This window comes from Pistacia vera, unplaced genomic scaffold (assembly GCF_008641045.1).
Source record: "Pistacia vera cultivar Batoury unplaced genomic scaffold, PisVer_v2 Contig680, whole genome shotgun sequence".
Lineage (NCBI taxonomy): Eukaryota > Viridiplantae > Streptophyta > Magnoliopsida > Sapindales > Anacardiaceae > Pistacia > Pistacia vera.
In genome coordinates this window covers 304,169-329,244 of record NW_022196535.1, presented here as the reverse complement: position 1 = coordinate 329,244, position 25,076 = coordinate 304,169, and the positions used below count along the sequence as shown (strand labels likewise).

Sequence of the window (25,076 nt, the reverse complement as noted above, 5' to 3'; positions counted from 1 at the left end):
CATATACACATCCTCTTCAAGGTTTCCATTCAGAAAAGATGTTTTGATATCCATTTGCCAAATCTCATAGTCATGGTATGCAATAATCGCAAGCATAATTCGGATGGATTTAATCATGGCAACCAGCGAAAAGGTTTCTTCATAATCAATTCCATGAATTTGTTTAAAACCTTTGGCAACCAGTCGTGCCTTATAAGTATGCACCTCACCATCCATGTCAGTCTTCTTCTTGAAGACCCATTTACACCCTATAGGCTTTACCCCTTTAGGTGGTTCCACCAAAGACCATACTTGGTTTTGGTACATGGAGTCCATCTCAGAATTCATGGCTTCAAGCCATTTAACGGAATCTGGATCCGATATAGCGTCTTCGTAGGTTCTGGGTTCATCGTCTTGGTAGACTAGTACATCACCATGTTGAGTCATAAGATAACCATATCTCTCGGGCTCATGGCATACTCTCCCAGATCTACGTAACTCATGTGCTGCTTGAGGTGGTTCACTTTGATCCACAAGTTGTGTAGTAACCTCCTCTTGATGTTCAACCACTTCTTGTGGCACATCATCCCATCCTTCGTCTAGTATTATTTGTGGTTCTAGAACTTCATCGAGTTCTACTTTTCTCCCACTAGTATTTCTTAGAAAAAATTCTTTTTCTAGGAAGACACCAGAATGAGTAACAAAGATTTTGCGCTCTTTTGAGTAGTAGAAATAGTATCCTTCAATCTCCTCAGGATACCACACGAATATACAGGATTTTGGGTCCAGTTTGTTTGAAGTCAATTTCTTGACATAAGCTTCGCAAACCCAAATCCTTAGATAAGACAAGTTGGGCTTTCGCCCACTCTATTGATCATATGGAATCTTCTCTATAGACCTTGATGGCACACGGTTCATAACGTGAGTTGCAATCTCTAGGGCATAACCCCAGAATCATGCAGGTAGATCACTAAAACTCATCATGGACCTAACCATGTCAAGTAAGGTCCTATTCCTCCTTTTGACACTCTATTGTGTTGGGGTGTATACGGAGGGGTGAGTTGTGATACTATCCCACATTCCTTCAGGTATGTTTTGTTCAACTTGCCAAATTGGCATAGTTGTCATTTTGAGATTATCTTTATTGTCTTTCTTAAGAACATATTATTATGAAACAGGTCCATAAAGAATATTATTTACACTCAAGGATAATAATCCATTAGTAAACTAATACTCTCATTTGTCCTAAGTGGACATAGAAATATAATTTCTAGAAACTGAAGAAAGACCATAACAATCCACAAGTTCCAAGAAACAAGCCCATCGGCTAAATCAGACGATAAGATCCTACAGCAAATGCAGTAGCATGTGCTTTATTTCCAACTGGTAGGTCCACCTCTCCCTTGGCGAGCAATCTACTCTACCATAGTTCCTACACATCAGCCAAATGTGAGTACCACATCTTGTGTCAATGACCCAAATGTTTTTGGGAGAAGTTAATCTCAAGAATGTACCTACCAAAGAAGTAACATTCTTCTTTCCTTTTGCTAGGAAGGCCTTGCAATGTTTCCTCCAGTGGCTGGGATTCCTACAGTGAGGACAAATGCCTTTCCTTTCTGCAACAATTCTTTCCAATTACTTCTAAGCCCTTTCCTTTTCACTTGAGCTAGCTTTAACCAACGTCAATGTTTCTGACATTTTCATGCCTAACTCAGTAGCCTTCATCCAGAAGCTCCAAAAGGGTGTTCTTCTTATCTTCCTCAATGAAGTCATAGACAAATTAAGAATAAGAATCTGGAAAAGACTGTAATATTAGGTTTATCATTAAACCTTCATTAAGTCCACATCCCAAAATCTCAAGCTTGTTCATATAGTCGGTCAACTTGAGTATATGATCGCCAATTTTGGTACCCTCTTCCATCTTACATCTGAATAATGACCGAGACACCATATGCTTCTCATTTCTATGAAGAAAATGAAGAATAGAGGCTAAATCCATTTTCTGGCACTGTTGTCGTAGTAATGGTGCCATTGATGCAAGCACAATCTAGTCATTTCTGCTTTTGCATCATGTGTATGCTTCACATATACATACCCAGTCTCATGGATAGAACTATCAACAGGCTCTGGTGATAGAGCTTGCTCAGTGGTGTATAATCTATCGCTTGACTAAAGTATATTGTTTATACTTCTATACCAGTCAACGAAATTTTCACCATTCCATTTCTCTCCCAATTCGATGATTTGTCGCAGTGATGTTGGGATCATTTTGCTCAATTTTAAGTGAATCTAGAAGTGCAGAATAAGTAACCGTTATTACCATGTTCATTATTATTTAATATGGTCTTTTATTAAACGATGCTCCCACTATTTTACTCAAGTCAATAGCCCTCACTATTAACTCAGGAAAGCCCGTTGGCTTTCCTAGTGGACCGAGATCCCATCTAGCCCATTTCGAACCTTCGCTTTGGCAAACAAGCCAAAATGGGTTGATTAGGTAAGCCAACAAACTTAATCCACACCAGTTGATAGCTCCTACTATCATCCTCAAATGTGACAAAGCCAACAAGCCAATCACACAATCGAATGGCCCCAACCATCGTCCTCAAGTGTGATTCTCAGTATTAGTAGAGTGGACATTACATGTCACCACGTACACACAATATGTGTACTTCTCTACTATGCCTATGACGCGTTTATCAACCTTCGCTTTGGCGAGCAAGCAAAACCGTCATTTTTAAGTCGACCCATCACCATTAAGGAAAACTCCAATGAATTTTAACCTCCCACTGGTAGAAGTGTACCCTTCGCTTTGGCGAACAAGGTTCTGACGAACAGTGGTTTGACTAAAACCATGGTGATGGAAGGCATATGCAACTTAATATACTTCAATTGAGGGTTTTTTATTTAATGTCTCACCAAATTATTATCTTTGTTAGAATGACATTGTTTGTCATGTTAACCTTAGCATGCATTCTAAAATAAAATATTAAAACGTCCTGGTACATGGCCTAACTAAAACTGATTTCCTCGAGCCTAGAGGAATCAGTAGGTCACCTAGGGGTCCTATAATAAAATCTTGAGTCTTCAAGTATGATTGTCTCTTCCTTTGCTTCGTCTCAAGTACATTACAAAAACATCATACCGAATTTACAATAAAATTAATCTCAAACTAATTTTACATTAACAAATGTAGAAACCTCGATTTACATTCAAGGGGAATGAGGTGAGAAAAGAATGTGCATCGAGAAGAGGAGAAAAGCATGACATATAGGCCCTATTAAATAAATTACAACCATACATGCCCAAAAATTTAAAAACATTCACCATAGGTCTAAGGCTCATGTACCGAGCACCATGCAATATACAAACAAGTACATGCCATACATTTAAAAAACAATAAATTTTTGAATTGGGTGGGTTAATTATTAATTACCCCTTGACAATTTGCAGATCTCCATTTGGTCCAAAAGTTTTAAAACTTTTCAATCTAGCCCCTATGCACTCGAAAGTGCACTTGCTACGGTGATGGGTTAGATCACTGCAGCGTGCGCTGATTAACGTCACGTTCACGCTTCACGTGCGTTTGCCGCAGTGATGGGTTATACACCGCGACGAGCACTGATTTTGCAATCAACGTGTATGCCAACAACGCACGCCGCGGTGATCGGTTATATAGCCGCGGCGAGCGTACACTAATCTATAGCAACATAACAGTTCAATCAGCAACCAAAATACGCCAAACGGATTTGCAATCAATCTAAACTACTGATTTCAACAAAAATCCATAACCTAGTATATTCCAAAATTGCATATCATCAACAAATTAAATTAATCAATTAATTGATTTCTTAAAACATGCTTTCATGGAAGATTTTGTGCAGATTCATCAAGGCAACATGTTATCAATCAAATACATGTAATCAGCCATTCACAAAAACGGTAAAATTTGGTACCCTAGGCTCTGATACCATTGTGAGGAAACGATCATACATGGCAGCGGAAAAGAAAAATTATTTACATCATAGATCGTTCCTTAGAACCAAAATCAAGACACAAATTTATAGTTTATACATAATATTAGAATCTGCAGAATTTCAGTTTAGAGTTTAAGAAATCATATGCACGTTTGGAGGCTGCTCCAACTTGTCTCTGAACGTATTTCACTACCGACCCAAGAGTAGGATCGAACCAATGAAGTCCAGATGAAGATAACCCCAAGGAACTAGAGAGGGATTTGCTAGATCCTCTTTAGCCTTTAAGAACCAAGAAGCAATCAAATAAAATTTGATTTCAAGCAAAAATAACTCTGGGGTGGGAAGAGGAGAAAAGGGCTAGAGTTTTTCTTTGTGAATGAAAATGAATTAATTCACAAAGTGTTGCACTTATATAGTACACACTTTACCCTATTCCATCATGGAATGGGCTTGGGCTCCAACCCAAACACCCCTTGTATCAAAACATGCCCATCTAGATATTTTAATTTTAATTATCATTATCTCAATTAAATTCAATTAATATATATATATATATATATATATATAACATTTAACAATAATGATAATTTATTTAAATATATGCAAACATATATTTAAACGTAATCTCACTTATTTAATTTTAATATCAAATTAAATAAAGGCTATGACCTCAGTAAATTTAATTGCATTGTGAAATTACCAAAATACCCTTTCACCTAAAAAGACGAAAACGCCCTTCTTGTAAATTGGTTCTTAAATTATCTTCTATGTGTGTGACCTGTAGGCTCCTCATCATATCGGTGATGTGTAGTATCACAATTAACACCAATTAATCATCTCACTACAGACCAAGATTGGCCCCTAGCAAGGCATCATGGCCACCCGATAGATTCAAATTCAGCGAAGTAGCTACCTGTCAATGATATGGTTACCGTTCAATCCAATCCTTTCATCATCCATTATCTCGGCGAGACTGGGGCATAGAAATAATGTCAACCTCGGTTACTCTCGATATTATGTATTCAGTAAGTGGACCAATGACCTGTATTATAAACTGGATATAGCAACAACTCAATCCCAAGTGGCCACAGTTTTAGTGTCATTGCCATTTATTGAATTACGCCATGAGATAACTTCTCCCGTACCCGGGAGTGATGAATCCTCTGTCTATCTACCATAGTCTTGATACACTCCTTGATGCAGCCAATCACCACCGTATTGACAGCTTTAAATAGAATTGTGTTAGGCTACTGTCAAACTACACCAATCGGTGCACAAGGCGCTCTGGTGATCTCAAGTCTAAGGATCACATGCACCACCATTTGTTAGAGGATTTGTTCCATAGACACTTGGGTTACCATCCATATGGAATCCTCTAGTAGGCCAGTCCAGTGAACTTGCCTACAGCAAGAACCCATGTGTTGCACCAGGTTGTCACCAAACAACCTTGACAAGTGAGATTAGTCACTATCTTTCGATAGGGTCATTCAACACTATGATAGCCTTATCATATTATTTGTGCCCTTACTTCAGAATAATACTAGGGCTACGGACGTTTCTAGAATGGCCACCATATTTGCTCATAGGGTTCTCACTATCAAGATTTGAAACACTTGATACCTTTGTCACGGTTCTACCATTCTAAGGACATATATCAATACATACAATGATAATTTACGTGATATATAATAAAACGTCTTTTATTAACCAATGAACATTATTACAAAGAGTCAATTCTACAATAATTGATTGGCTCTAGGGCACCTACTCTAATAGTCTTCATGACACAACCTGAGGGATTTATTAACCAATCTAAACCTCGCCATGTTTTCCGATTGCACAAAGCCTTATATGGCTTAAAACAAGCCCCTAGGGCCTGGTTTGATAAGCTTAAAACTGTGTTGCTAAGCAAAGGGTTTCAAAACTCCACTTCTGATTCTAGTCTCTTTTATCTTATTCAAGATGCCGTGATAGTTTATATTGTTGTTTATGTTGACGATATACTATTAACTGGCAATAACCCCTCTTTCATTCACTCCATAGTGTCAGCTTTAGATGCTCAACTTGGTTTGAAGATTCTCGGTCCTGTTCATTCTTTTTTGGGCATCTCTATTATTCATACTTCCTATGGGTTACAACTTAATCAGGCCAAGTATGCTCAAGTGATTCTCTCCAAATTTGGAATGACAGATTGCAATCCGTGTGCCACCCCTATGGTTCTTGGTTCCAAGCTGCACTTTGAGGATGGTCCTCTCTTCGAACAACCTTCTATCTATAGAAGTCTTATTGGTGCTCTACAATATCTTACCATGACCAGGCCTGAACTCTCCTTTGCCATAAATAAACTTAGCCAATTCCTCAAAGCTCCAACAATCACTCATTTGCAGGCTTGCAAACGTGTTCTCCGATATGTCAAAGGTACAATCACTCATGGTCTGACCTTTCACCGTAGTTCTACTTTTCAACTTAAGGGCTATACGGATGTCAATTGGGCTAGCAATCTGTTTGATCGCAAGTCTACCAATGGGTACTATCTTTTCCTTGGTTCTAACTTGATATAGTGGGGCTCTAGAAAGCAACAAGTCGTTGCTCTACCTTCTACTGAGGCTGAATACCGAGCTTTAACTCAGGCCTCTACTAAAGTTGCTTAGCTTCAAAATCTGTTCCAGCAGCTTCACATTTCTATTCCAGCTTTGCATGTCCTCTAATGCGACAACACCAGTGCTAGTGCCCTTGCATCCAATCCAGCCTTCTATGCTCGTACAAAGCACGGTGAAATCGATGTCCATTTTGTATGCGAAATGGTTCAGTATAAAAGCCTTGTGGTGCAGTATGTTGCTTCTCAGTTTCAGGTTGCAGACGCCCTTACCAAGCCTCTCTTTGGCTCTCGGTTTCAGACTCTTTGTGATCATCTTCATGTGTTTAGCTCTTCCTTTGCTCTTCAGCTTGAGGGATGATCTCAGGGACAAGCTTCATCGCCTGAGGAAACTCTAAACACAAATGATAAAAGCACACGCTAGTAATAAAGATTTAGGGAGGTTCAAGGACGACATACAAGTTTTGAAGAAGAATTAGAATTTTTTTTTTTTTTTTTTTTTTGCTTAAGTTTTGCTTGAGGGGCGATGTTAGCCATGCAAGCAAGATGTAACTCAAGCAAACTCATGCAGGTTTTTAAGTCATTTTACAATAATCAAATTAGTTAGAGCAAGCTGGCTTTTGGCGCCAATTTCCCTTTCAACACTTTGCGTGCTCTCTAACTAACTACAAGTTGTAGCTCAAGTGGTAGTGCAAGTTGTAGATTGGATGGCATAGGATGACAGCTGAAGAACAAGTTTCAACGGAGAAGATTGTGTGAAAGTTCAAGTATTTTTGTATAAATTGTAATCATAGTCAAGGTTCTGAGTGTGGAAAATTTTCTTATAAAAAGGAATATAAAAACGTAGTTCCTATACTATATTTTTTTTCTGTGGTTTTCTTTTTCTTTACTGTTCTTCTATCTTTTCAACTAGAAACATGTTGAAAAGATTTTGTTTAGAGAATGCAAAGCATGCTAGAACCCCTATGAGTGTTACCCTTAAACTGTCCAAAGATGAACATAGTAAAAAGGTAGACACTAAGATGTACCGAAGCATGATATGAAACCTTCTTTACTTGACTACAAGGTGACCTGATATATGTTTTAGTGTTGGTGTTTATGCTAGGTTTCAAGCTAACCCTTCTGAGTTGCACTTGAATGTAATGAAAAGAATTATGAAATATGTTTTAGGTACATGTGATTTTGGTCTTTGGTACTCATTTGATTCCGACAATTGTTTGGTTGGATATAGTGATGTTGATTGGGCAAGAAATTTGGATGATCGAAAGAGCACTTCGAGTGGATGTTTCTACCTTGCCAACAATCTTGTCACATGGTACAGCAAGAAGCAAAATACCATCTTCGTATCCACTGCTGAGGCTGAGTACATCGTTGCAGGGAGTTGTTGCACTCAAATCTTATGGTTAAAGCAAATGTTGTTTGATTATGGTGTTGACCAAGATTGTGTGACTATTTTTTGTGATAACATGAGTGCCATTAACATCTCTAAGAATCTAGTCCAACATTCTAGGACTAAACACATTGACATAAGACATAATTTCATTAGAGAATTAGTTGAGGAGAACATCATTTCACTTGCTCATGTAAACACAAAATCCCAATTGGCTGATTTATTTACAAAAGCACTTGCCTATGACACTTTTGTTTTATTGAGGAAGTCCATTGGACTACTTAAACTTGAATAGTTTTTCATTTCTATTGATGAATAAAGCATGAACATGCTACTTTTATTTTTGTTTGACAAGTCCTTTGATCTGTGCTAGCACTCTAATTGTCATTTGTTTACTCTTATCTGTGTGCTAACTCTGGTTTGTTGTGTCCATTAAGCCTCTCTCTATAACATGACCTTATCTCATCATGAGTTATTTGTCCATTCTTGTCACCATTATGAAAGAGCTACCTTGCCTGAAATGTGAAAGTCATTTTTGAGTAATTTTCGTATTTGTAGAGACCCCTATATCTTGGAAAATCTACCATTAAGAAGACTACCTTTTTATAGTGCGAAAGCTACATTTTGTTATGTTTTGAGAGTTATTTGCCCTTTGATCAATGCAAAAAGAAAATCATCAAATCTTTATTCTCTATGTTGAAAAAGAAAAATGAAAAATATGGTAGGGCATGAGGGAAGGGGGAGTTTCTCTTGCAAAAAATTAATTGACCAATGTGTCATTTAATCCCCCTTGAAGACACTATCACACACTTAGACAAGCTCTTGTGATTTTATCTCTCTTGTGTGTGGTTAAGAAAGTGTTGTTTTGATTGCATTATGTTGACAACTTCCTATAGGGTTTTGTGCCTTTCAAGATTGCAAAATTGATCTCTTAGGTTGTTTAACATAGATTGATTGTCTTGACCTTCAAAAATTTATGTGAAGCATTTCATCATTTTTTTTTTTTTTTTGTTTTAAATTTGTTCAATAAAGTCAGTCTTTTGAAATTTTGATGTCGTTTTCGGATGTTGTGTGCACAACTTGTTTAAAAGACTTGTTTTCTTTATGTTTGCTCCTTGCGTGCCCAAATCTGTTGAATGCTCACATACTTTACTGAGTTTGCTTGTTGTGTGCCCACATTATTGAGTTGTGCGCACATCTATTTGAGTAGAGTCCTTATTTAAGTGAATGTCATTTTTAGGGTTTTTGATTTTATCATACTATCACACATCTTGTCTGCAATAAAACCCTTTTGCATCGTCCCCGATTTTTTTTCTCAAGTCTTTGCTCTAATCTTATTTTCTTCCCACTCGTAAATCAAGTTGCCATTGAGGTTTGGTTCAAACCTTATGAACAAAGAGGGGAGAAGAGATGTAAAGTTAGGGGGGAGTGGAATACTGTTGTTGTGTTTGTGGTATGTATTGATCTTTTGATCAATTTGGTACCTTGTTCATAAGTTTGACAAAGGGGGAGGTTGTTGATATTTTTTTCAAACTTATGTTATAGTGGACAATGAATTTTTGAGCAAATATGTGCACACATCGTTCTTCTGTGCAAGCATCTGCTATCTAACACATTTTGCCATGTGGCGTTTTCTCTTTGTTGTCTTACCCATCAAGCTTATTTTGATTGATGATATTCTTGTGTGACCTAACTTTACATGTGTCACAATTTATTTATGTGGTCCTAAAAGGTTGTAAGACTTTGTTTATGGTCCGCAAGAAAAAGAAAAGATATGCATGTGGTCCAACAAAAAGTTGGAATTCTTTTTGTCATCCACGTGTTCAGCTATGTCATGTCAAGCTTATGCTTTTTGCATTTTCAATTTATGTGTGTTCTCAATGGATGTGTGCTTGCACACTTATGTCAGACATATGCATGTTGCATTTCATTTCGCATTTTACTTCGTGTGTGCACACATTTTCTATTGTGCTAACCTCACATGTCTGACTCATTTTTCACAATTTGTGTTTTTATCTTTATTAGCAAAGATATTTTTTGTCCATCTGTTGTGCTATCATGAGGACCACCTACAGGTGTCCCAATATCCTCATGTGGTCCAGGGAAATAAGCTTTTTCACTTTTTGGTTGTGGTCCCAAAAAATAGATGAAATCTTTTCCATTTTTGGACCAACATGTGTCAGCCCTTGTTTGCTGAATTGGCAAGAATTGGGAAGCATGAAATTGGCCGATCTAATCTTCATTCTTGCTCATTTGTGAACCTAATGATGCGTATTTACTACAACATGCATAAATAGCAAGTGCATTAGTCGCACAAAGTAATAAAGTGATGAGTGAGTATCGTTCCCACAAGGATTGATTTGTTAAGCACTAACTTTCCTAAGTGTTTCTCAAGTTGTAGCAATCGAATTTGTTTGGATTAATGGGAGAAAATTAAACTTAAAACTAAAAAAAAAAAATTCTAAATATTCAAAGCTAAATTATGAAAGCAAGATTAAAAACAAGGTAATATCATTTTAAACAAACGGGTAAGGTTTTGACTTCATTCGGACTTTATATATTAAACCTACAGATTATGCTATTTCCATATTCACATGCCTTGATTGTAAATCGAATTCTCCAAATTGTAAAACATACTTTCTCAGGCTATGTTTTCCTACTTTTCCCTATTAAACTTCCGCACCCAACAATTTGAAGATTAATATATCTAAGCTCATTAAGCACATAGAATCTTAGATTGATTTCATTGATTCTTAAATCTATCTCTAGCATTTAATACTACAATGGTGATTACCCAAGAAGCTTAACATGACTCATTTCTCAATCTCATCATGTTCATCAATTAAAAGTAATAAATTTAGAATAACCACGCAATCCATGCAATAGCATATGAAAATAATAAAAATCAATTGCTCAATCCATGAGAATCCGAAGTACATCAAAACCCTAACCCAAAATGGGTTAGTTCATAGCTAAATCAATACAATAAGCAAGAAAAACAATAAACACAAAGTTCAACATATTAAAATGAGAGAAAAGACAAGAGATCTCCCCTAGTTGAAGAATCCACCAGATTTAATCCCAAATCTTCTCACTTTTCACTCAAATTCATCAAATCTACTCTAAGGAAGATGGAAGCTGTTCTAGACTAAGAAAAACACGACTCCCTTCTAAAATGGCAAAGTTTTGCTTTTATACCTCGCCTAAAAACCTAAGACTTTGCCTAAAAATGAAACTGTGCGTTTTAACGAAATTGAAAATTGTAGACTTCGTCGCGGCGAAGAAGAAATCTTGTCACGGCGACGAAGTAAAAGTAACTCTTGTGCGTGACTCATTTCGCCGCGGCGAAGAACAAACTTTGCTGCGGCGAATCTTCATGAAGAATTCTGAAATTATATAATTGCCCTCTGCTTGCTTCTTTGCTTAAATCTTCGATCTCCGATGCTTTCCCATGGAAACAGGCTTCATAGTGCTTTACTCTGCTTCAGAACTCTCCTAACTTCTGAGATCCGCTTACTTCTGAGTCCAGAAACTCCAATTCGCTCATTATTTGCTCAAAATGTCCATTTTAGCCTGAAACACAAAATGTAAAGAATTAAGTAGCAATTCAGGCATAAATGAACTAAGAAGTATCTAAAATTCGGCCTAAAAGCCTAATAAAAACAATATAATTCTCAGACTATCACCTAACCTTTGATATTTTATTTGCTTGTGCTATGAAGTTTTTAGAGAGCTTTATTTCTCAAAGGTTCACCTTATGTTATTGTGCCAAACACTTATCGTCCTTCATCTTTGTTAAGCTAAAAGAAAGTTCATCTTCTTCCTTGTTTGTTTTTTCTTTTTGAACCTGAATATCTATTTCGTTCATCAGAATCGTAATCTTCCCATTGGAATGCTGAAGTATCAATATTCAGCTTCTGGCAGCAACTCTGTTGCAAATTATAGATCATTCGGGTCTGATCTACGATCCATGTTTGATGGTGTTCCCACCTCTTCATCTTACTCAACATCTGCTACATCATCTCCTTCATAGTGGCTGTGGAATTAGATGATGTAGCAGCCCCTTGTGTGGTTCTCTGCCATTTTGTCCTGACGCTAGGTTGCTCATCGTCTGGACGTTCAAGGTGCTTGTGATAATAGTCTGAGTCGAGGATTAGGGCAGCATGGATAAGTGGCTCATCATCATGTACCTCAATTCCTGCTCGAGTGCACAAAGCTGTAATGAGATGTGGGAACGGGTAACTTCCTTGCCCTGGTTTGGCTGCATGCCGAATGTTGTCAAGGATTATTTGTCCCACATCCATACTCTTTCTTGTGGTAATAGAATATAACAGTAATGCCTTCTCATACATCACTGTGCTATAGTGCATCTCCGGCATCATCCTCGTACAAATAAAGTATTGCCACAACCGAGCCACCGGTGTCAAGTTAGTTCCTTTGATGCTCTTTTTACCCTTTTTTGAAACGTCCTAAGTGGTGTTCGGTTTTGTAATGACCGGAAGAATGATATTATCCTCAAACTGTGTCTTCCTAAAATCAGCATAGTCATTCCGATCAATCTTAGGCAAGTTATAAAATTCATTGATCACCTTCGTAGTAAATGCCACATCAGTACCCCTCACAAACACAGTACCAGATTCACACTCTGGGAGGTTGGCATAAAATTGTCTCACTAGCGGCTCTACCGCCGCTTGTGCAGATGCACTCATAAATAGTTCCCAACGTCTCCCTTGACTCCAATCCATAGCCTGGCTCGCGGTTAATCCACGCTCAGGGATAAATCCTTTATCTTTTCTTTGGGCTGCCCCTTCATAGCATGTCCGGGCCTGCTCACTCACAAATCGGTTGTCCACTTTCTTTCCTTTTCCTTTTCCCTTGGACAACACTTTGAGCGGCATTTTTCTAAACTATCAATCAACTCCCAAATTCAACTTAAAAATTCAACCCTAAGCACCCTATGAACAACCACAATCAATCCTGCAATAAAACAACACTTCCAAAATTTGCACTTAAACCCCCAAACTACAATTTTTCCAAACTCAACCAAACACTCCAAAATTTAAAATCCACACTCCTCAATATCACACAATGCAAAATCAACACTTCCTCCAACACAAAATTAACACACAAAATCACCGAAATTCACAACTCAACCACAATCAATATTTTAAGATCCACAAATCTAAACTCGAAAAATTGTGATTAAAAGCTTAGGGAACTTGAAATCTTACCAAAACAATGGAGTATTCGCCACCAATTTAGCCAAAAATCACCAGATTGCAAAATCCCCAATTTCTTGAACCCACAAATTTCTTCAATTTTTCGCAAAGATCTTGGTTAGATCAAGTTGTTTTGGTGTTATGAAAGGTTAAGGAGTGAGAAACTTTGCTGAGAAATCACTGGGAGGGCTCTGGATTGAAGTTAGAAAAATTTTTCTCTCAAATGGCTTTGAAAAGTTTTGCGAAAAAATGAAAGGTCATGCACGTTTTTATAAAAACTAGGTTTCGCCGCTGCAAAGAACAATCTTCGTCGCAACGAAGTTCTTCATTTTCAAACCCTAAACCAAACCCAGTCGATGCCGCGGCAAAAAATTACAGTAGCGCATCGCCCCAGCGAACAACTTTCTTCGCCACGGCGAAATTTCCCTTTATGATTTTTGCCCAACTTGCTTCGCCGCAGCGAAAAAATACAGAGACGCATCGCCTCGGCAAAAAAGATACTTCTCCGTGGCGAAGTTTGGGACTTTTCGAATTCCAAATTTTCACAAATGTGCTTCGCCGCGGCGAAAACTGGACAGTTCTATTTTCCTTCTTGATTTGATAATTCACCTAAAACACCCAAAAACACTCAAATTAGACATCATCTAAAATCATAAGAAAACTAAGCAAATAAAAATTAAACAACAACAAAGGAAAACACTTGGGTTGCGTCCCAAGGAGCGCTTGTTTATAGTCGGGAAGCTCGACTCTTTCAAGTTCTCATGTCAGAATGTCAAGCCGGAGGGGAATTGACTTGCAACTCATCACTTCGTCGATGTATGGCTTCAACCTTTGGCCATTGACCTTAAATGTGCTTTTTTCTTCATGTGACACCTCCACCGCTCCGAATGGGTAAACTGTTGTAACTATGAAGGGTCCGGACCATCTAGACTTAAGTTTTCCTGGGAAAAGCCTAAGTCTATAGTTAAACAACAACACTTTCTGACCCCCTTCAAAGTTCTTCTTCCGGATATGCTTGTCATGCCACTTCTTGGTCTTTTCCTTGTACATTCTAGCATTCTCATAAGCTTCTTGACGGAACTCATTGAGTTCATTCAAAGTTAGCATCCTTTCTTCCCCAACAACTCATAAATCCATGTTGAGCTACTTTATTGCCCAATAGGCCTTATGCTCGAGTTCTACTGGCAAGTGACATGCCTTCCCATAAACCATCCTGAATGGAGACATACCAATCGGAGTCTTAAATGCAGTTCAGTAGGCCCATAATGCATCATCCAATTTCCATGACCAATCTTTCCTGGATGCATTAACTGTTTTTTCTAAATTTCCCTTCAGTTCTCTATTCGACAGTTCCACTTGCCTGCTGATCTGTGGATGGTAAGGTGTTACAACTCTATGTTTTACCCTATACTTTCCCAACAGGGCATCAAATTGCCTATTGCAAAAGTGAGATCCTCCATCGCTAATGATTGCCCGTGGTACTCCAAATCTTGAGAAAATATTCTTTCTCACAAAATTAATCACTACCCTGGCATCGTTAGACAGCAATGCAACTGCTTCCACCCACTTTGATATGTAATCCACTGCTACCAAAATGTATGTGTTCCCAAAAGAATTTGGGAAGGGACCTATGAAGTCAACTCCCCACACATCAAACAGCTCAACTACAAGGATGTTGTTCAACAGCATCTCATCTCTCTTTGAAATATTACCACTCCGTTGACATTGGTCGCATTCCTGAACCATCCGGAAAGACACCTTAAAAAGGGTGGGCCAGTAAAACCTAGATTGAAGAACCTTGGTTGTTGTCCTAGCTCTTCCAAAATGGCCACCTACTTCCCTTTCATGACAATGCCTTTGAATACTTTCCATTTCCTTTCCGGAATACACCTACGTATCATCTGATCAGCACAGTGTCTATAAAGGAATGGCTCTTCCCAGAAATAGTATTTCAAATCTGAGAAAAAACTTCCTCTTTTGTTGGAAGGTCATGCCAATGGGGAGCACTCTCGCTGACAAGTAGTTTGCAAAATCTGCATACCACGGTGCTTCCTCCACTCTCATCAATTTCTCATCCGAGAAAGTTTCTCTGATTTGGGTTTCTTCTTCATTTTCCTGAATTGGTCGTTCAATCCTTGACAAATGGTCTGCTACCACATTTTCTGACCCTTTCTTATCTCGTATCTCCAACTCAAACTCTTGTAGCAATAGGATCCATCTTATCAGCCGACGTTTCACTTCTTGCTTTGCCAATAGGTGCTTGAGTGCTGAATGGTCCCAGTAGACTATCACCTTGGCACCTAGTAAATATGAACAAAATTTATCAAAAGCAAAAACCACAACTAACAATTCTTTTTCAGTGGTGTAATTCAATTGTGCATCAGTGAGTGTTTTGCCAGCATACTGAATGACATGCAACACTTTGTTTTTCCTCTGTCCTAACACTATTCCTAAAGCAAAATCACTAGCATCACACATCAATTCAAATGGTAGTCCTCACTTGGGGACTGCAATAATAGGTGCAGATACAAGTAATTTCTTTAGAGTTTGAAAGGCATGCATGCATTCATCATTAAAATCAAAAGCAGCATCTTTAATCAATAAATTGCAAAGGGGTTTAGAGATCGTAGAAAAATCCTTGATGAACCGTCTGTAAAACCCTACATGCCCCAAGAAACTTCAAACTGCTTTAACATTTGAGGGTGATGGTAGCTTCTCAATCACATCCGTCTTTGCTCGATCCACTTCTATTCCGTCTTTTGAGATTCTATGACCAAGCACTATCCCTTCCTGGACCATGAAGTGGCACTTTTCCCAATTGAGCACCAAGTTCGTCTCCTAACATCGCTGCAAAACAAACGAAAGATTAGATAAACAATGATCAAAGGATGAACCAAAAATAGAGAAGTCATCCATGAAGACTTCTATAAACCTCTCTACCATATCACCAAAGATCGACATCATGCATCTCTGAAATGTGGCTAGTGTATTGCATAACCCAAAGGGCATCCTTTGGTAAACAAAGGTGCCGTAGGGGCAAGTGAAGGTCCTCTTCTCTTGATCCTCAAGGGCGATAGCAATCTGATTATACATTGAATAAACATCCAGGAAATAGTAGTAAGCATGCCCTGCCAACCTCTCCAACATCTGATCGATGAAAGGAAGTGGAAAATGATCTTTCCTTATCGCTTCATTTAAATTCTGATAATCAATGCACACTCTCTAGCCCGTGACCATCCTGGTTGGTATCAATTCTTGCTCTCATTCTTAATCACTCTGATACCTCCCTTCTTCGGAACTACTTGCACTGAACTCACCCATGGACTATCAGAAATGGGATAAATTATTCCCGCATCTAGAAGTTTCACCACCTCCTTTCTCACCACTTCCTTCATCGAAGGGTTCAATCTTCGTTGTGGTTGAACTCTAGGCTTGATATCATCCTCCATGAGTAACTTATGCATGCAAAAAGATGGAGAGATGCCTCTAATATTCGAAATAGGCCATCCAATTACTGATCGATGTTCTCTCAAAACTCGAACAATCGCTCTTCTTCCAAATTGCTCAACTTTGAACAGATGATTACTGGGAAGGTCTCTGAATCCCCAAGATATACATATTTGAGGTGGGAAGGTAAAGGTTTCAATTCAAGCTTCAGAGGTTCTTCCTTTCTTTCCTTTTCCTTTTCTTTCTCAAAATCAAATTCCTCAAATTCAAGATCTTGGTTCTCATCAATTGGCTAAAGTGCTTCCAACAATCTAGCACATTCATTCCTTGTCAATTCCTCTACCTCTATTGTTCTTGATTGTGTAATACATGCTTCTAGCGATAGTTATGGAGTGTTATCTTCAATGGTCTCTACTACTAGTTTATCCATCACATCAGCACTAAAGCATGAATATATCTCGGATGGAAACTTCATAGCCTCAAACACATTGAATGTTACTGTTTCATCCTAAACCCTTAACAGTAACTTTCCTTCTTGCACATCTATGAGTGCTCTTCCTGTGGCTAGAAATGGTCGGCCCAAAATAAGAGGCATCTCCTTATCCTCCTCATGTCCAATACAACAAAACCTGCAGGAAAGATAATCTTGTCCACCTTTACTAACACATCTTCAACTATACCCCATGGATGTTTTATGCACCTATCTGTAAATTGCAACGACATGGTCATTGGCTTCACTTCACCAATTCCCAATCTCCTAAAAACAGAAAAAGGCATTAAATTGATGCTATCACCTAAATCACATAAAACTCGATCAAAAGTAATATCTCTATAATGCAAGGAATAGTAAAACTCCCTGGATCTTTGAGTTTCGGGAGTAGCTTCTTCTGGAGAATGGCATTGCACTCCTCCGTAAGTATCACTGTTTCCTCATCCTTTAACTTTCTTTTGTTTGATAAAATCTCCTTGAGAAATTTTGCATAGCTCGGCATCTGTTGCAATGCATCTACAAAAGGAATGTTAATATGCAATTTTCTAAATATTTCAATGAATTTGGAAAACTGCTTATCCTGATTCTTTTTCTTTAGCCTTTGAGGAAACGGCTCAGGTGGAGTGTGATGTGTCAATTCTGGTGGTATCTCGGGAAATGGAAATTTCTCTTTCCTTTGTCTTTGCCTAACTTCCCGTTTCTGTTCTTCTTCCCTAGAAATAGAATGTTTCTCTTCATCAATGATCTCTTCATCTACTTCCTCATCAGATTCTTCCTTTTCATTTGGTGGCTTTTCTTCGTTCGTTGCTTGCTTTTTCAAAACTGTCCCATTTCTCAGAGTTATTGCATTTGCTTGCTCACGTGGGTTAGTCACTGTGTTGCTCGGTAGTGAGCCCTATGGTCTCTCATTCAACTTGTCAGCCAACTGACCCACTTGTACCTCCAAGTTCTGAATGGACGCCCCCTAATTTCTGAAATTCGTTCTCGTCTCATTCATAAAACTCGTGGTCTCTTACATAACCTTTCCAAACATGTCCTCCAATTTTGTCACCCTTTGCTTTCCTTGTTGGTTGTTCACCCCTGTTTGGTTGTTTGGCAATGCCCTTTGATTCCATTAATTGTTTTGGTAATTCTGTTGGTTTTGATTGCCCAAAGACAGGCTCGGGCCTGGTGATTCCTCCAACCAGGATTATATGTGTTGGAGTACAGATTGTTCGGTTGCCTTTGATTCCCAGCCAAGTAGTTAACCTGCTCCGATGATGAAGATGCTGAGGCAAACGTGTTCCCTACTTGACATTCACTGCTCATGTGATTACCTGCACAAAATTCACAAGTTAGTTGAGATGCCTGAATGGAATTTACCTGCATACTTCCCAACTGTTTCTAAAGTGCTGTCAATTAGGCTGAGATGGTTGTATATGCACCAACTTCATGAAGACCCATGGATTTCTTTGGTTACACCCTCTCATTAGGTCTTTGATAATTGTTGCTTGCTAGAACTTCAAGCAACTCGTGAGCTTCTTTCGGTGTCTTATTTTGCAGTTCTCCTCCCGATGCTGCATCCACCATAGTTTGTACATTCACCGTTAATCCATTATAAAATGTTTGGATGCAACCCATGATGTGGACACCTTCTCAATAATTCTTTGTATCTCTCCCAAGCCTCATACAATGATCCCGACTCTTCCTGAATAAATGACGTGATATCATTTCTCAACTTTGCCGACTTTGCTGGAGGAAAGAATTTGGTCAGGAACTTATGTGCTAAATCATTCCATGTGGTGATTGTTCCTGATGGTAGTGCCAGTAACCATCCCTTAGCTTTATCCTTCAATAAAAATGGGAATAGTCTCAATTTGATGGCATCATCTGACACTCCGTTTGACTTGAACATATCACAAATGTCCAAAAAATTTGCAATGTGTAGATTTGGATCTTCCTTCAAATCACCCCTGAATTGAACCGACTGATGGATCATCTGGATGATTGCCGGCTTTATCTCGAAGTTGTTGGCTTGTACCGCTGGTCTAGTAATACTCGACCCACTGCCTTTAATTGTGGGAACTGAGAATTCCCTCAGTGTTCTATTCTTTGCCATCTCTACAACTATGACTTCTGGTTCAACTCTGGCTTCTCGTTCTTTTCTCTCTCTATTTAGTCTTCTGGTGGTTCTTTCAATCTCAGGATCAACAGGAACCACTGGCTGACGTCTTGCTTTTCGCATAAACTACACAGAAAAATAGAAAGAGTGAGATCACACCAACCTAAAAGACTAACGAAAATTAAACAAACAACAATTAAGTAAAAATAACACTCCAATCTAGCTAACACGAGAAAATTTTAATGTTAACACAAAACTCAATCCCCAGCAATGGCGCCAACAACTTGATGTGTATTTACTGCAACATGCATAAATAGCAAGTACACTAGTCGCACAAAGTAATAAAGTGATGAGTGAGTATCGTTCCCACAAGGATTGATTTGTTAAGCACTAACTTTCCTAAGTGTTTCTCAAGTTGGAGCAATCGAATTTGTTTAGATTAATGGGAGAAAATTAAACTCAAAACTAAAACAAAAATTTCTAAATATTCAAAGTTAAATAATGAAAGCAAGATTAAAAACAAGGTAATATCAATTTAAACAAACAGGTAGGGTTTTGACTTCATTCGGACTCTATAGATTAAACCTACAGATTATGCTATTTCCATATTCACATGTATTGATTGTAAATCGAATTCTCTAAATTGTAAAACATACCTTCTCAGGCTATATTTTCCTATTTTTCCCTATTAAACTTCCGCACCCAACAATTTGAAGATTAATAGATCTAAGCTCATTAAGCACATAGAATCCTAGATTGATTTCACTGATTCTTAAATCTATCTCTAGCATTTAATACTACAATGGTGATTACCCAAGAAGCTTAACATGACTCATTTCTCAATCTCATCATGCTCATCAATTAAAAGCAATGAATTCAGAATAACCACACAATCCATGCAATAGCATATGAAAATAATAAAAATCAATTGCTCAATCCATGAGAATCCGAACTACATCAAAACCCTAACCCAAAATGGGTTAGTTCATAGCTAAATCAATACAATAAGCAAGAAAAACAATAAACACAAAGTTCAACATATTAAAATGAGAGAAAAGACAAGAGATCTCCCCTAGTTGAAGAATCCAATAGATTTAATCCCAAATCTTCTCACTTTTCACTCAAATTCATCAAATCTACTCTAAGGAAGATGGAAAAGTTGTTCTAGACTAAGAAAAACACGACTCCCTTCTGAAATGGCAAAGTTTTGCTTTTATACCTCGCCTAAAAACCTAAGACTTTGCCTAAAAATGAAACTGTGCGTTTTAACGAAATTGAAAATTGTAGACTTCGTCGCGGCGAAGAAGAAATCTTGTCACGGCGACGAAGTAAAAGTAACTCTTGTGCGTGACTCATTTCGCCGCGGCGAAGAACAAACTTTGCTGCGGCGAATCTTCATGAAGAATTCTGAAATTATATAATTGCCCTCTGCTTGCTTCTTTGCTTAAATCTTCGATCTCCGATGCTTTCCCATGGAAACAGGCTTCATAGTGCTTTACTCTGCTTCAGAACTCTCCTAACTTCTGAGATCCGCTTACTTCTGAGTCCAGAAACTCCAATTCGCTCATTATTTGCTCAAAATGTCCATTTTGGCCTGAAACACAAAATGTAAAGAATTAAGTAGCAATTCAGGCATAAATGAACTAAGAAGTATCTAAAATTCGGCCTAAAAGCCTAATAAAAACAATATAATTCTCAGACTATCACCTAACCTTTGATATTTTATTTGCTTGTGCTATGAAGTTTTTAGAGAGTTTTATTTCTCAAAGGTTCACCTTATGTTATTATGCCAAACACTTATCGCCCTTCATCTTTGTTAAGCTAAAAGAAAGTTCATCTTCTTCCTTGTTTGTTTTTTCTTTTTGAACCTGAATATCTATTTCGTTGGTGCTCTAAACTTTTCAGAGAGTTGTTCTTGGTTAGGTTCTTTTATATGGGTTTGTGCTAGAAACTTTCTTGTTTATCTTCATTGTTGAAGGTGGCTGGAATGTGGTTCCTTTGCTAATACTAGCGCGTGTCTTCAGTGACTAAAGCTTGGGTGGAGCTCAAGCGTTTTCCAGGAGGGAACCTGGTGTGAAGTGATTTAAGGAGCAACAAGACATTATAGATTCAAAGGGTGGTGTTTAGTGTAACTAGAACAGTGAGTTCTCTTTGCTGTTATACACTGTGTTGTAGAAATGTGATTGTAGAGTAGATTTTGTTGATGATTGATTGTTGGCAGAAGTTTCTTTTGTGGTTCAGGAAGTGCTCTGATGATCTGAGGTGTAATAGTGTTGAGTAAAACATTGTGTTGCAGAGATGGGTTGTAGAGTAGACTTTGTTGATTTTATTGATTGTTGATTTTGTTGGTTGTTATACATTGTGTTGTAGAGATGTGATTGCAGAGTAGATTTTGTTGATGATTGATTGTTGAGTTCGGAATTCATTACTGATTTGCATGGTGTTAGAAAGCAGAAGTGTTTAGGAAGAAAATTTTTTTTTGCAGTTTGTTGTAGAGCAATAGTATTCAGGAAGTATCTTGCTGATCTGATGAGTAGTTGGCTTAGCTTGAGTAATACATTGACTAATGTTGTGTTATAAAACAGAAGTTATTCAGGAAGAAAGCAAAAGTGTTTAGGAAGAAATTTTTGTTGATCTGCTATGTAGTAGCTTTGAGCAATTCGTTGTTTTGCAGAGCAAGTATTCAGGAAATGTTTACTGGCCAAGTGTGTAATTTTTTACTTGCGAATTCAAACTGCAAAATGCACCCAAATTAAAGGGAAGCATTAACCAAAGGAGAAGATACCAGACAAATTTGACAAATTCAAAATCTCTCCAGTCAGGCTTGAGGGGGAATGTTGGTGAAAAGAAACAAACACTAAGTATGGCTCCTTAGTCAAGTTTGAGGGGGAATGTTGGTAAAAAGGGATGCAGCTGTGAAACTGAAAAAGTGTAGGAGCTCTTCAATATTTGTCAAAGCATCATCGTTTTGTCTTTGTGTTAAATAAGCTCAGCTTCTACTAAGTTGACTGAGCTGAGAGCTGAGTTCTATATAAAAGAGAAGAAGACACTTGTGTATTTTATTCACTCAGATATTCAGTTACAGTAACAAGAAATCTAAAATCATTTCTTCATTAGCCTTCTGCCTTTCTTGTTTTTCTTAAACTAATTTCAGTTAATTCACATGGACATGTTGTTTTTGCATTGGTTGATTCAATTTCAATTATCAGTTTGTTATTTCTTATAGTATATGGTGATGAGTTTCTAAATTATGAATTGCAAACTAAAGAATATATATGTATAGTATATGAAAAAACTATGTACGATGCGGTTGTTTAATTATCTTGCTGCTTGATTTCGAGTTCAAGTTCTCTGGCAGCAATCAAGAACTCACGTCGAGTTAAGTCAGAGATAATACCCATGGTTGATTGCATTATTTCTAACAATCCCTGGATAATATCTTTCAAATTTGTGCTAGCACCATTGAGACTGGCCATGTTGGTGCTAACGTTCTTCAGAATTTCTTTTATCTTTGCCTATGTGTGTGAGAGCCCTGCTCGATCTATAAACAACAAACAGATATGAGAATAGATATATAACAATGAATATAACAGACATTGTTTAATGTTTATTACCATGTGTTGTGGTTGCTTGTGATGATTCCGCCATTTGAGATAAAATTTTGAAACAGAAATAATGTTTGTAATTCTATGATGATTGAAATTGTATTTTCTTATCTTTATATGGAAACAATAGAATGTGAAACAACGGAACATTAATAGACAAGTTGTCATAAATAGACACACTTATTGATGATTCATGTTAACGACGTTTCGGGTGATTGGTTATGGGAACCGAAAAGTTGAAGAAAATTTTGTGTTAACTTAATAATGTGCAATAATAATATCAGTAGAAATATTTTCATAAATAGGCACACTTTTTGAAGATATTTAAAACTGACAATTGGGATAATGAACAGTGGACAGTGAAAGGTTGAAGAAACTTTTGGGTTTTAAATATTGTCAAATAATAATTAATATTACAATGTGTGAAATAAATTGAATAGTTATTTTTTTAATATAAAAGTTTTTAAAAACAAAAAATTTTTGTTTTCATTTGTTAACAAAACGTGTATAATTTGTTTAAAATTAAATTGAAGTCTTTGGTTTGTGAATTTTGTTTGTTTCAAGTAAACATAGTTGAACTTGCTTTTTGAATGAATAAGATTTAAACTCCTCTATCAAATCCTCTTCTCAAATGATAAACAATAACAAATAGGTAATTATGCGTCCTTTAATTGTTATAATATTTGTTCTTGTATTATAATTTTAGTAACGTATGATGACAAAATGCTCAATATCTCTCATATAATGCCCTTTAAATTTACAATAGGAGTGAAAATTGGTGACTTCAAATAATTTAAGATTTATTTAATCGAAAGTTCCTGGAGGATGGAACGTTAAGATTATATAAATATGACTCCGCAAGTTTTATATAACAGCAAACATTCCATTGAAGTTTACGAAATAAAATATTAATTTAAAGTTTTTCTAAAAATTGTTAAAGATTTTGTGTGATTTGTAATTTTTTAATATATAATATTAGTAAGGTATATTTTTTATATTGGTGTTACAATTAAAACAAATATTTCAAACATTAGAGAATTATTATAAGTTATAGTTGAAAAAATATGGTTTTTATTGTTTAATATATCATATTTGTGTTATGACTTTTGAAATCATTTATTGTTGAAATCAATTTTAATAGAATAAAGATATTAGTTTTTTTATTCTTGTTATTGTGTTAACTTTTTCTTTTATATATTTATCGGTCGTGTTTTAGGTATCATATTATAATTTATGAAAAACAATATACTCTCAATATTGTATATACTTTATCGAGAAAAAAGATGTGTACATAGTTGATGTTTATATTCTTCCTCAATGGACATCAAGGTTTGTTTCCTTGGTAAAAAGAAAGAAATCACGTCAATTTAAATCTGAGAGGATATTCATGATTGAGTCTGTTACCTCTATTAGGTTTAGAGCAAAAAACAGAGAAGAAAAACGATAAAGAGAAAGTAAAGGAGAGTAAACTGAATATACTTTGTATTTCGTATAAGTTTCTCTAAAGAATATAGTATACAATGTAGCTTTTATATGCTACAATCAGCTTAGTAAAACAGCTAAAATATAACTGCATTTATCGGCAGTAACAACCTCTTAACAAACTAAACAGGGTAGTTTAATAACTGCTTTAAACAAACTTAACAACTTATTAACAACTTAACAGATTCTTAACTTTCGAACTGATATCTTCCCTTAAACTAAATTGAGTAAGATTCTTCTAATTTCTGATACTAATATCTTCCCTCAAATTAGACTAGGAGGTTTTGACATTCTTCTTATGACATACACTCTTCTTGTAATTCTTCATAATCTTCATAAGAGTAGAGGACTGCTTGCTCAGAACACACATCATCATTGCCTCAAAGGAAGACCAACAAAGAAGGGCTCATAAAAGCAAACAAAGAAGGGATCACAAAAGCATCTTCACAGGAGCAACAACCAAACTTCCTCACAAGAGCATTTTCACAAGAGTAACAACCAAACTTCTTCACAAGATTAAACAACCAACTTTTTCACAAGATCAAACAACCAACTTCTGTATCAAAACATTATTAAACTAACTTCACTAGTCACAAGAAAATTCTTCACAAGCACAATAGCCACACTTCTTCTTAAGGACAAACAAACAACTTATGTACTAGAGCAAATGACACCAGAATATTGCTAAACAAATTTCACCAGTCTCAATCATACTCACAGGTCTGTTAGAACAGACTGCAGTACCAAAGCTATCTCTTACTTCGCCATAGGATACCAACCATAAATCAAC

The 25,076-nt window shown here is 36.9% G+C and overlaps 1 non-coding gene across 1 annotated transcript; it reads left to right on the top strand.

The window, feature by feature from the left end:
- Positions 1–18,711: 18,711 nt before the first annotated feature.
- LOC116113542 lies at positions 18,712–18,818 on the top strand. Its single transcript, XR_004125429.1, has one exon. It is a non-coding gene; the product is annotated as a small nucleolar RNA R71 (small nucleolar RNA).
- The last annotated feature ends 6,258 nt before the right edge of the window (positions 18,819–25,076 follow it).